The sequence below is a fragment of the Ochotona princeps genome, chromosome 26 (assembly GCF_030435755.1).
Source record: "Ochotona princeps isolate mOchPri1 chromosome 26, mOchPri1.hap1, whole genome shotgun sequence".
Lineage (NCBI taxonomy): Eukaryota > Metazoa > Chordata > Mammalia > Lagomorpha > Ochotonidae > Ochotona > Ochotona princeps.
The window spans coordinates 10,172,986-10,186,104 of NC_080857.1; positions in this window are offsets into that span (position 1 = coordinate 10,172,986).

Sequence of the window (13,119 nt, forward strand, 5' to 3'; positions counted from 1 at the left end):
ATTGGACTATTTATTGGACTCTCAATGAATTACGTTAAGGTACTAAAATATTCCTAATTTATATTTACCATTAGTGTCAGCATTATTATTTTCCATGTTATATTCTTTATTAAACATATGAAAATAACAATGCCAGAAAAAAAATGAGGATGATATACCATAGAAACATCAAGACCAAGATGAAGTCTTGGTCGTGTAATTTGCCTATAACTGCCTCAGTCAACGAGGTGTTGGCAGGTGAGCGTCATCTACTGATGACCTGACCCAGTAGATTGTACTCCTGATTTGACTGATCTCTGCATTGTTTTATTTTAGGGTGCCTTTGAGTGCTGAGAACTGTGCTATGTACTGATCCCTAAGTATAGCCTGCCTTCTGGTGAATTCTGAACTGTTCTAACAAACTAAAAACATGGTTGCAAACACTTTGGGGATTTGAGAAATGATCTTTTTTGTATTATTCGTATTAGTTTCCATTTATTTGCAGGAATTTTATGTGGCTGGCTGTGTATGTGTGCAGGTTGGGGAAACGTATAAGAAATTCGTATTATATTCAGAAAGCATTGAAGGAAGAGATTTATCTCAAGTTTTAGATTCCTAACATAACTACATTTCACAGATAACATATTGCTTTCAGGGAATAAAATGGATATTCTTCTTTTGGGATTACTTATTGATTTACTTTAGTCTGTAATGGTATACAGTACTTTATTGCTTACTTTTAAGCAAATGCTAAATCAATAATAAATTATACAAGTATAGGCTGGATATACATCTAGAGCGCTTAGTCCAGAGTATGTGTCATGGTTATAATGGAAATTTGTAGAAATGTTCAGTTAGGTAATCTTTATTAATCATTAAAAGTAAATAAGTAAAAGAATGAAGTCAATTTCAACCTCAATGCCTGATTCTTATAAGAAGTTATTTTTGCACTTTAACTTTCAAATATCACAACCTGGAGGTGATTGCATTTTTCCAAATTGTGGGACTAAAACTGGGATGTCAGCATTGCAGGTAAATACTTCAGCCACTGTTCCCTGCTGGTGTCTGTGCTACATTTTGAGATAAACTGAGTAGTATTAATTACGAGTTCTGACATTGATACTGACTCAGTTCTTCCTTAGTATTATTTATTGTTCTAGTTTTTAAAGCATAAAATAGGGAAAATTTGTGTTTTGTGTGCCTCTTACATGTAAAAGGATAAAATATCTTGTAATTATAAGTTGCGTAGAAACAAATGTGTATTTATTTTTAGAGTATTTCAGGCCATTTCCTAGTGAACAGAAATATTTGACCATGTTTATTGGGTTCTCTGTCTTTCTATATTTGTGTTTCATTTGTTTGGGAAATTCTAAGGGGCTCTGATTCTCATTTTCCACTGACTTTTACACACTGTAAAGGATGTTCTTTGTGAACGTGTATGCCTATGCATGCAGTCACTATATGTAGAATACTGTTATTATATTCATAATGTCATTGGTTTATTTTTAAATTGATGAACATATTCATTATGACTATGTAATGTCTCTGTACATGCATGCACATGTATTGTCAAACCATACAATGCGTAAAGGGTGAGTTTAATTTTTTTCAACTAATGAAACAACATGTGGCTCAGTGAAAGGAATCTGAAACTTACATGACTACTCACTAAAGGTTAGGAATGGGATTGATAGAAATACATTATCAATGTCTGCTTCTACTGTTCCACATTTTTCTACTTAGTAAGAAACTGCATCAAGAATAATCAGTTATTCACAGCTGGATAAGTTGGGGCCAGTGACAAACCAGTTGCCAACTGGGCAAATAGAAATGAGAAAGGCCTAAAGCCACTAACAGATATTACAGTAGATGCACAAACCTTTGGGATGACTTTGCTGAGATAGTGATGTTCAAGGGCTGGGTGGGGGTGTTTAAGGATCTCAGAAGTAAGGAAAGTGATTCCTTTTTCCCCAGCCATACACCTGGTTGATGAACAAATGCTGTCAAGTGTGCTCTGCAAGTTTGTATGGATTCTAAACATTTTCTCTCTCCATTGTATCCTCAACTGTTGACCAGACCACTGTAGATTCTTCCAGGGAGACTGAATGCGCTTCGGACACGTGCTCTTATCTGCCTGCACCGATGTGTCTTACCAACAAGTAGTAGCCAAGTGAACTAGGTCTGACCTCTCCCTGTAGTCCTTCAGGGATTTCTTTTGTTGCTCAGTATGTTTCTAGTTGTCATCTGGCGTATAAGGCCCTGTGTACTCTGGTCCTGCAGCATTTATACTCCCCCACAGTACTGTGTCCTTCTTAGCCACAACTGAATTGTTTTCTTTCTTTCTGTCCTTTGAAATGCCATGACCAGATGGCATGGTTAATTGTATGTGCCAACATGGTTGACCACAGTGCCAGAAAGTATGATCAAACATTGCTCAACATAGTTCTCTAAAGATGTTTTTCAAATGAGGTTAACATTCCAATCAGCAGGATTTTAAAAAAAGATTTATTTATTTTATTGGAAAGACAAATATACAGAGAGGAGGAGAGACAGAGAAGAAAATCTTCCATCCATTGATTCACTCCCCAAGCTGGAGCTTAGCAGATCCGAAGCCAGGAGCCAGGAGTTTCATCCTGGTCTCCCACGTAGGTGCAGGAACCCAAGATTTTGGGCCGTGACTGACTGCTTTCCCAGGCCACAAGCAGGGAGCTGGATGAGAAAGGGGGCTTCTGGGATTAAAACCTGTGCACGCATGGGATGCTGGTGCATGCAAGGTGAGGATTCTATCCACTAAGCCATAGCGCTGGGCCTCCAGCAGGCTTTTGAAGTAAGCAGATTGCCTTCTGCACTGTGGGTGGGTTTAGCCTCACATGTGGAGGAGCTGTGTAGAACAAGTGCCGCAATCCTCAGTGCAGGAAGAAGTTCTGTCAGAACTCACACTTTGGACTCAAACTGAAATTATTCCCAGCCTCTCCTGTGTGCTGACCAGCCTCTTCTGCGTGCTACGTCTTAGATGTATCATACCTCTATAATTACAAAAGTCATTTCCATAAGTAGCTTTCTCTTTCTCCGCTGCATATCAGATTGGTTTTGTTTCCTTGAGGAACTCTGGCTAACACACCCACTGAGGCTTTCCCAGCTGCCGTTTCTATCCCAGAGCTCTTTTTGCTAAGTCCTTTTCATCTGATAACTTGTCCACAGTGTAATAAGATGGCTGATCATTGCGCACAGTCTCCTGTCATCAGATGTATTTATTTAGATCAGCACAAGAGTAGGCATGGCTGCCTGACACAGAGCATTGTGCAGACAGCTACAGCTGCGTGCTGTTTCTGGATTGAAGCACATTGCTTGTATGATCTCAGACGAACTTCTTCAGCCTCATTTCTCAGTTTTGAAATGGAATCATAACCACATGTATTATGAGGACTCAATTAGGTAATACATTGAGAGACTTCTAAATGCTATGTGGAGAAAAGGAGCTACCCTTTGCCACGCATTGTGTATGTGCACACACGTGTGTGGTAGGGCATGAGGCGAAACACGGGGAGTCCAGTGGTTGCTGTAGTGTACACCATTTCGCCCTCTGAAACTGCAATCACTACACATGTGCTCCATCAGCCCTGTTGGGCTAGGTATCATTCTGGGTTTTGCATGCAAATGGCTGCAGTCCAGCTACTGGAGTCCTCTTGGTGTTAGCCGTTAGGGTACACATGATCGGGATGCTGGAATCAGAAGTGGCTGGAGGACTCAAACCCAGGCAGAACTCCAAGGCTTCCAAGTAGGGGCTTAAAGACTCACAGAGCACCCACCCAGTTAAAGTCATTATTTCAGAGGATGAACTCCTAAAGAATTCACTGTCTAAAATAAGAACAAAAACAAACACAGAAAACAATTGACATTACTAGCAGAGAGAAGGTGTTCATGCATTTCTTTGTTTATAGAAGCTCCTGAACTAGATTTTATCTACCAAGAAAACAGATGCAAAGGTTACAAATCGCATGCCATCAAAGTGACAAACTGAAACCAGTAGTGCCATATCATGGAGTAACTGGCTCTTAAACATGTTCTTAGAAAAACGCTTTAAATTGTTAATACTGCCAACTTCCCTGACAAAGATCTTTTTTTTTTCTCTAACAAATAATAAAGTACAGGGTCATTTGTTTACTTTAGTGTTTGCAGCTATGTTTACTAAGTAAAGTAATTGTGTATTCCCAAATTTTAACTCCAAGTATAGTTGGGGTTGTAAGAATTACTACCTGAGCAATTGAAGAAATAACTAATATCAGTAACAATAAGTCTCCTCCTTTACCTTCTCCCTCTGTTTCTTCCTTCTGTGTTTCTGTCCTTGGCTCCTTCTAATTCTCTTTATTTCATCTTCCTTCCGTTATCTTCCTTTTCCTTGCTGTATTTTTTTTTTCTTGATCCTGATTCTGAGAATGCAGCTTCTCTCAGTGGTGAAAGTAACTGAGATTCAGATAGGCACACATCACCTAACTCGAGCTGTTGGTGGTCTAGTTTGTTTTCTTGTATATCGTATATTGATGGACTAAGGAGCACCAGTTGTCCCTATGCAATTGTGAGCCTCCTGCAGTTTATCTCTCTGTGGGTTTGTGAAATAGCTCTATCCCGGAATGTGACATCTTTGAGGAAGATTACATTTAGGAGTATGTCTTGTCGAAAACTTTCATGGCTCTGTACAATGTGTCTGATTCGCCCAATTCTAAATAGTTTGTAGTATTCAAGGCAAAGAGCTATCAAGGTGTTTCTTTGCATTTCTTCATTCTGTAGTTAAATGGACGAAACCATAAGGCTGACAGACAAGTATTTACTGGCACAATAATGGTATCTGAGAACCATCTAAACGTACCAGAGTTGGACTCCTAGATAGCAATATATTGCTGAAATGCAAGGGAAAATAGTTATGAATTGGTAGAGAAGAATTAATTATCCAGACATAATGCTGGGCATTGGCATCAGGCTGATGCAGGTCATGAATAAAGGCCAAAAAGCTGCCGGACTTGAACAGACACAGATGCAGTGTTTTTCCCACCACACAGACAAGGTGAAGGCCTCACTTCCTCCCAGGACAAGCCAGCACCTGCTCCTCTTTGGGTTTAGAAATGCTGATCTTTCAGAACTTTTATAAGAAATGTAAATAATAACAGAGTAAAAAGACAATGACAGAATGCAGAAAATATGTTCAAGCTATGCTTTGGCCAAGGACTAATATCTAGGTTATATAAAGAACTCAGAAAATGCAAACATACAAAAATGAACAAAGATCCACTCTGAATTCTAGCTTCCTGCCAGTGCACACTCTAGGAAGGAAGCGAGTGAGTGACTTAAGAACTCGGGTCTCTGTCATCCACTTAGGAGACCTGGATTGAGATTTATAGCTCTTGGCTTTGGGCTGCCCCAGCTCAGCTTCTTCTGCCATGTGGAGAGTAAACCAGTGGGTGGGAGACCTCGCTCTGTTTCTGTACTTTTCAAGCAAAATAAACAAATATATTTTAGAAAGAGGTGAGTAAAAGATATGCATAGGCATTTCTTAGAAGAAATGCAAAATATCAACAAATACATATGAAAAAAAAAGTTAATGTTATCATGCATCCGGGAAATGAAATTCTGACCTTCACAGTAAAATGGATGTAACTGGATATCCTCATTATAAATGAAATGAGTTGAGCGCACGATACAGAGGTTGATGAACGGGTACCTAAACATAGAAGTAGCTAGTTCTCATGTTCCATAGCAGAACAGGGTGACTGTAGTTCACAATCATGCTCTGTATTTGAGGCCAGCATTGTGGTACAGTGGGAAAAGCTGTCACCTGCAATTTCAGAATCCCATGTGAGATTTGGTTTCTGTCATGGCTGTACCACTTCTAGTCCAACTCCCTGCTAATGGTCTCGGGAAGGCAGCAGCAGCTGTCCCAAGTGTTAGAGCCCCGGCCACCCAAAGCGTTAGCTACACATCTGGTAAGAGAATCTTGGGATAGTTGTCAGCTCCACAGCTGCTGGAGGTGTAGAGTCACAACTGATGAAATATTGTCCAAGGCAAAAAGAGGGCATCACCAAAGGCCCCACAAGAGAGGAAATGACATTTGCAGTCTTCTCCAAAGATAGTCTTATAAGAAGCATAATTGTGGAGTGAGGGTAATGACACAGTGGACTGGGTCTCTGTGGCACTGACATCTCCTATGGGTGCCAGTCCATGTCCCAGCTGCTCCACTTCCCATCTAGCTCCCTGCTAGTGGCTTGGAAGGGAGGTAGAGGACAACTTGGTCCTTGGGACACTGCTCCTGGTTCCTGACTTCAGATTGGCTCAACTCCAGCTTTTGTGGTTACTTGGGGAGTGAACCATATATGGAGGATCTTTCTCTTTGTTTCTCCTTTTTGCTGCCATATCTTTTGCATTAATGAAGTACCATTCCCACATGTTATTCAGCAGTAGCAGCACAGTGATGTGTACAAAACATTCCTTGTGAAGTTTTCTAGAAATGTGTATTTTCTGGTCTGACTCAATATCGGAAATTCAATCTCTAGGATTGGATTTATGTATCCTGAAGACTTCTAGGGTTGATTGGACATCACGCTGATGTATCAAGTCTAAGTTCTTTCCCTTAGCGTTTTATTCCTTTTAGAGTTATATGAAGACAATCTGCTAAATTTTCATCGAATTTGAACATCTGTGTCATAGTGTCAGAAGATTGAATCTTCTAGAGTTGACTGAATCTTCTAGAGTTGATTGAATCTTCAAGATTTCATTAGGCTCACACGGTAGTAGGGCTAAACACATAACTTCTGTGGGTTGCTAAGAACTTTGCAAGATCAGTGGCAGTTTCCAGGAATCTGTTAGAGGCTCGAGTCAGAAGCCAATAGTCACTCTCAAGTAGCTCCTGTGTTCTAGTCAGGGTGACATCCTGCAAGATGCTTCTTTTTGAGTTTCTGTTTAAAATTACTGCTTACGATCCTTTCTGTGTCACAGGGGTTGTTGTGAAAATTAAATGAGAGAGAAATCTGGTGTACAGGGCTTGTTACTTGCTAGGTTACGAGCAAGTAATTATAATTTTTTTCCTTCTTTACCTACTTACTTTTTCTCACTCCAGCGCTCTTGTCATTATTACACATAGCATCTAGCATTCAGTAACCTGCCTAACCAGCCAATTAGCAGTAGTTCCTGAGTGTCAAAATATTGAGTTTGTTGTCAGCATAAATCTGAGCTTTGCTTTCTGATGTAACCCACAGTTCACTTAGGTATTTTCAGTCTCTTAGATAGAAACCGTTGGTTACAAACTACAGATGTTAGAAGAAGCACATATGAAGTTTCATAAATTCTTGAATTGATTTTCTTTAAGCTCCCTCCTAGTTTATTGGGATTATTTGGGTCTATCAGCTGCTGCCATCAGTCTGTATTAGGCTCTCATGAGAAATCACCAAAGGCATTATCTTCATTTTGTAACCACCTGGGTGGTAGTGAGAGAAATGAACAATTATGTTCTAATTGCTGTTCATGTGGTCATCTTCATTCAGTGTGCTTAACTAATTTTTTCCACTTCAACCACCTTTCCCCCAATCTGTGCTGTCAACACCTCCCTCATCCGCATATCACTGTAGACCCCTGGGAAATGCAGTCCAACATTTTGGAATGAGTATCTTGGTACACATGTGCTCTTGGAAACGCCATGCTTTGCGTTGGGGAAAGAATGAAAATGGATAAACACTTCCGAGACATGAACATCTTAAGTTCTTTCACGGACAGATTATTCGTGGTTCTGAGAATTTACAGTCACTACTGGCAAGTTTGCTTGGAAGTAAACTCCTGTTCTTTCAGTTCTGTCTCTTTTTGTGTTGGCTGCTTGTTACACAGAGAAAGAGCTGAGCTCCTGCTAGGTCATGGCCTTTCTCAGGCTGGGAGAATTGGAAACCTTACCTTGCTAAATTGCTCTTCCTCAGATACTATCCTCTCTTTATAACCAAATAACTTCGAAGGTTACCTTGAATCATTTTCAGCCTTCTCTGTGTCATCCATCTTTCGGTGAGGCAAGTTAATCTTCAAAGAAACAAGTGGGGCTGTGACAGGAGTTTTTCTCTGAAGTTAGATTTTTTTCCCTTAAAAATTAACATGTTTTGCATAAGCTGAGGGGATCAATTGAGGACATTAACTTATTATCCTTTCCTCCATCCATTGCATCCATTGCATCCATTCTCCTGTTTCTCATTTCCCCCTCACTAAGAGGATATTTCAAAATGTTGATGGAAAATAAAAACATGTTGGTGTGAGATTTTTTAAATTCATTCAAAGCTTTTCACAATCCATGTTTACAATTAAAATTTTGAAACTCTTATACACTTGGATTTCAGGATTTTTCCACCAAAATCTGTCTTAATTTTATTTTCTACCAACTGTTTTAAAGTACTCTTCCATTCAAATACTTTGTCCCATTTTCTCAAAGAATCTCAGCTTCCTTTGATTTAAATTCTGATTCTGCTAAATATTAGCTTTCCAATTTTTAAGGATTTATTGTTATTGGAAAGGTATATCAGGTTTATAGATAGAAGGAAAAAGAGGAAGATTTTCCATCTGCTGGTTCACTTCCCAAATGGGTCACACAATTGTTGAAACTGAGCTGGATCTAAAGCCAGGAGCCCAGAGCCTCTTCAGGATCTCCCATGTAGGTGCAGGGTCCAGAGGCTTTGTGTCATGCTCTACTGCCTTCCCAGACCACAAGCAGGGAACTGGATGAGAAATGGGGGAGCTAGGACATGAATCATTACCTGTATGGGATCCTGGCATACATAAATCCTGTGAGGATTTAGCCATTGAACCATTGGGCCGGGCCCCAGATCATTTCTTTCTGTCATGTGTTTTTTTCATTGTTTTATGCTAAGTTTTGGATCCATAAATGTGGTTGGAAGAGGTTTGTGTTTATTCAGTCACCATACATTTATTAGTTTCATAGTTCTGGGGGATCTGGAATTCAAAAGCCTGATCATAACAAGGTTGAACATACACACATGGAAACAATAGCAAGCATGTCAGAGAGAAATCACTTTTATAGCAAAGCCCCTCCTTCAATAACCCATTAATGGATGCCCCTGTGACCCAATTACCTCCCAAAGTTCCACCTCCACGTATCATTAACATCTGATTTTGTGGATTACATTTTCAACACATGGATTTTGGAGGACATGTCCAAATCTCAGCAGACGTATTTTTCTCCATGTATTTGTCATTCTTCTTTAAAGTAACTGAACTCCAGGTTTTTCTCTAGGTGTTTGACATACTGAAGTAAAGGTGACATCTCCCAGAGTCTTTGTAGTCTCATGTGACCATGTAACTATTTCTGGATAGTAGAATTTATGGAGAAACAATATATGTATTTGTGTGTGTGTGTGTGTGTGTGTGTGTGTGTGAGAGAGAGAGAGAGAGAGAGAGAGCGAGCGAGCAAGAGAGCTTTCCTATGCTTGTTGTCTCTTCTGTTGAATGAAATGATTTTGCACTGATTTAAATAGGGCAAATCGTATTGAACACATGAAAGCAGGTCACGTTGGATAGACTGGTTCAGTCCTCTGTGCTAGAAGGCCCCAAGCTCTTCCTCTGTTGTCATTCAGCCATGTTTGGTCATTGCACTTCAAACCAATTTGTTGTTTATTTGAAAGAGTTACAGGGTGAGGAAGAGACAGTGTCCATCCAGTGGTTCACTTTTCAATAGCCAGGAATGGGCTAAGTGGAAACCAGGAACCAACAGCTTCATCTGTATCCCCATGTAGGTGGCAGGGGCCCAAGCACTAGGATCATTACCACTGCCTTCCCAGTCGTACTAGCAGGTGGATCAGAAGTGGAGCAGCCAGAAAAATGAACTAATGCCCTCATGGGATGCCAGCACTGCAGGCTAATTCCTAACATTCTACCCTACAGCCTTGGTCTCATCACACTTTGATGTTTAATTTTTTCTTCATACTTTCTGAGTTTATCATGTTCACTTTTTAAATTATTCTTATTTCAGAAGAATTAATGTCAATGTGATTTGTTAGCTACTGCATTCTAACCGCTGCATCATTGCTGGAAGGTTATAGGGGCTAAACATTAATCAAATGAGTGCATGATTGATGGACAAATGAGTAACAATTAAGTTGAGGCAGATGGAAGCTCAGTAGCTCAAAAGAGTTTCTGCAGGTTCCTGGTAGCTACCAGTTGGTAGCAATACTTAGAGGAATGGTGCCGCACACTGTCAGAAAGCGGGACAGGTGAACAGCAGGAGACAGTAGCTCATGATTGGGGATGTGGCACTAGTGACACATTAAATATAGCAGTAGGTGTATTTGTGACCACATTTTAATATCTCCTATGATTCATAAATGTACTTGATAGAGAGGAAGAATTTTGTATATGATGGACTCCCTGTGTCAGTTCATGGGGATAGCAGTCTAGTGCCACTTAAATTATTACTGCTTTGCAGAGGTCATCTTGGTCCACAGGCCTGATGTTGAGAGAACACATGGGTTATGGCCTACATTGTCTATGAATTTAATGATATCCAGTTGTAATTCTAACAGTTTAAATGATTCAGCACTAGCAGAAGTATAGATTCTATTTTCTCTTACATCTTGAAAGATTCTATTTTCTCTTATACCTAACTCCTGTTCTCCTTCAGATCCAGCATATGGGTGTTTCTTCCTCACGCATCTTAGAAGTGGGTCAGAGGTTCATTAAAATTGTCTACTTTATTTGCCTCTTGATTCTCCAATTCATTAATCACAGGGCTCAGCCTTCCTGTTGAATGTGCCCCTTGACTCCATGCTATCGGATTCACATGGTTTACAGAGATAATTTATGGCTAATACGTGTTTTGTCTGAGTTGGATGTGAGCGTCTGCGGTGACCCATAGGGCAATGGTGTGTAAACAATGTGTGTGGGAGGAAAGCAGAGATAAAATGCTCTTTGAGGAATTATAAAGTATAATAAATTATTTTGTGATTCACCTGAGTTCCTTGCCTTCCCAGACTTAATATCACCGTTTGAAGAGTGGGGAACAAAGAGAAGGGAGGAATTTTTAGGTGTTCATGAATACTATTTCTTAATTCACTTTTAGTGCAGAAGAACTACTGCTGAAGCTGTAACCTAGGAAGGGAGATACAAAGGATAACCTCTTTCCACTCCTAGCATTCCCACTGTGCCATGAAGGCACTGTCCTAGGTGCTGAACATGCAAATTATTTGAAGCTGGAATAAATAGACCAATTGGATTAATGGGTTGTATGTACATGAAAGTTCTTCAAAGTGTTTTTGAGAAAGCAGAAGTAAAGGAGGCTAGCATCTGAAAAGCAGTTATGATACTGCATGGAATGCCTGAACATAGCATACCTGGGTTCCTCGGTTCAAGTGCTGGCTCCTGATCCCAGTTCCCTGAAATGTGTGCCATCGTAAGCAATAGGTAATGACTGAAATAGTCACACCTCTGACATCCACATTTTATGACAGTTTCATAGGTTCTGGGATTCCCCCGACCCCTCCCCAAACCCTCCCCCCATATTGAATTCCTCCATATTGTTACATTAGTACAGATCATACCAGTCATTATTCTTTCATTGTGGGCATGGACCATGCAGAGAGTCCAGTCCCCCCTGCTCTGTGTATATGACCTCCTGACAAGAGGCTGTAAGGATTGCTATTGAATCCAGCTGTATGTCTTTATAGTTTTTGCTAATGTCTAATGAAGTGAATATAGACAATGGGGGGTACATAGGTTTTTAAATATTTGCTGAACCCTATTAGATAATGAAAAAAATCCAAACTTTGAAATAACAGTTTCAAAAACAGGTGATTGGTGAAGTGTGAAGTGCTTTTTTTTCCGTTTTTTTGTCATAGCAAAGAATGCTACACCAAGCCAAGAAAATGAGCTAGAAGGTATTTTCATCGATGGTTTTTTTTTTTTTCTGAGAATTGTGAGACAAGAACAGATTCTAGTGAAAAAAAAATGACAATGAAAACTGTATGTTAAGGAAACCATGATGAAGTGGTAGCTGACCACAAGCAGAGATTTAGTCAACAAAATGGAAATGTTAGAAGGGAAAAAAACAGGAAAACAATTTTTTAATGATTTATTTCTTTCATTTAAAGATTTATTTTTCTATTGGAAAGGCAGATATACAGAGAGGAGGAGAGTCAGAGAGGAAGATCTTCTGTCCGATGATTCACTCCCCAAGTGGCCGCAGTGACCGGAGCTGAGCCGATCCAAAGCCAGGAGCCAGGAGCCCCTTACAGGTCTCTCACACGCGGGTGCAGGGTCCCAAGGCTTTGGGCCATCCTTGACTGCTTTCCCAGGCCATAAACAGGAAGCTGTATGGGAAGTTGAGTCAGTGGGGTTATAACCGGAACCCATATGGGATCCTGGTGCGTGCAAGGCGAAGACTTTAGCCATGAGGCTACTGTGCCAGGCCCACATGAAAACAGTCCTGTGTGAAGAAAGCAGTAAGTGATCACTGTAAGTTAAGTGTCCTATAGCTACCTGGTGTGCACTATATAGTTATAGGACACTTGATTATGATTTCAGTAATTAAGATCAATGGCCAAGATTTGAATTTGTAGCAAGGTGGAAAGACTAAATCTAATAGATCCAAATTAAACCAGAAAGAATAATGATCCAGTCAATGAGCACCACTTGATCCTTGTTAGAAGAAAGGTTACCCTTTGAAAAGACAATCCACAATTTTTTTTTCATAAGTGTTTATTTATTTTTATTTATTTATTTATTTTAAAGATGTACTTTAATTTTTTTATTTAATTATTTATTATTTAACTTCATTAATTACATTGTATTATGTGACACAGTTACATAGATACTTGGGTTCTCCCCACCCCTCCCCAAACCCTCCCACCATGGTGGATTCCTCCACCTTGTTGCATAACCGCAGCTCAAGTTCAGTTGAGATTCCCCCATTGCAAGCGTATACCAAACATAGAGTCCAGCATCTTATTGTCCAGTCAAGTTCAACGGCTTCTTAGGTATAACCTCTCTGGTCTGAAGACAGAGCTAGCAGAGTATCATCCCAGTCAATTGAAAGCTTCAACATACCATCAGCAAAAATTTACATCATTATGGAATTAATTGACACAGTAATGAGTAACCAATATGTTA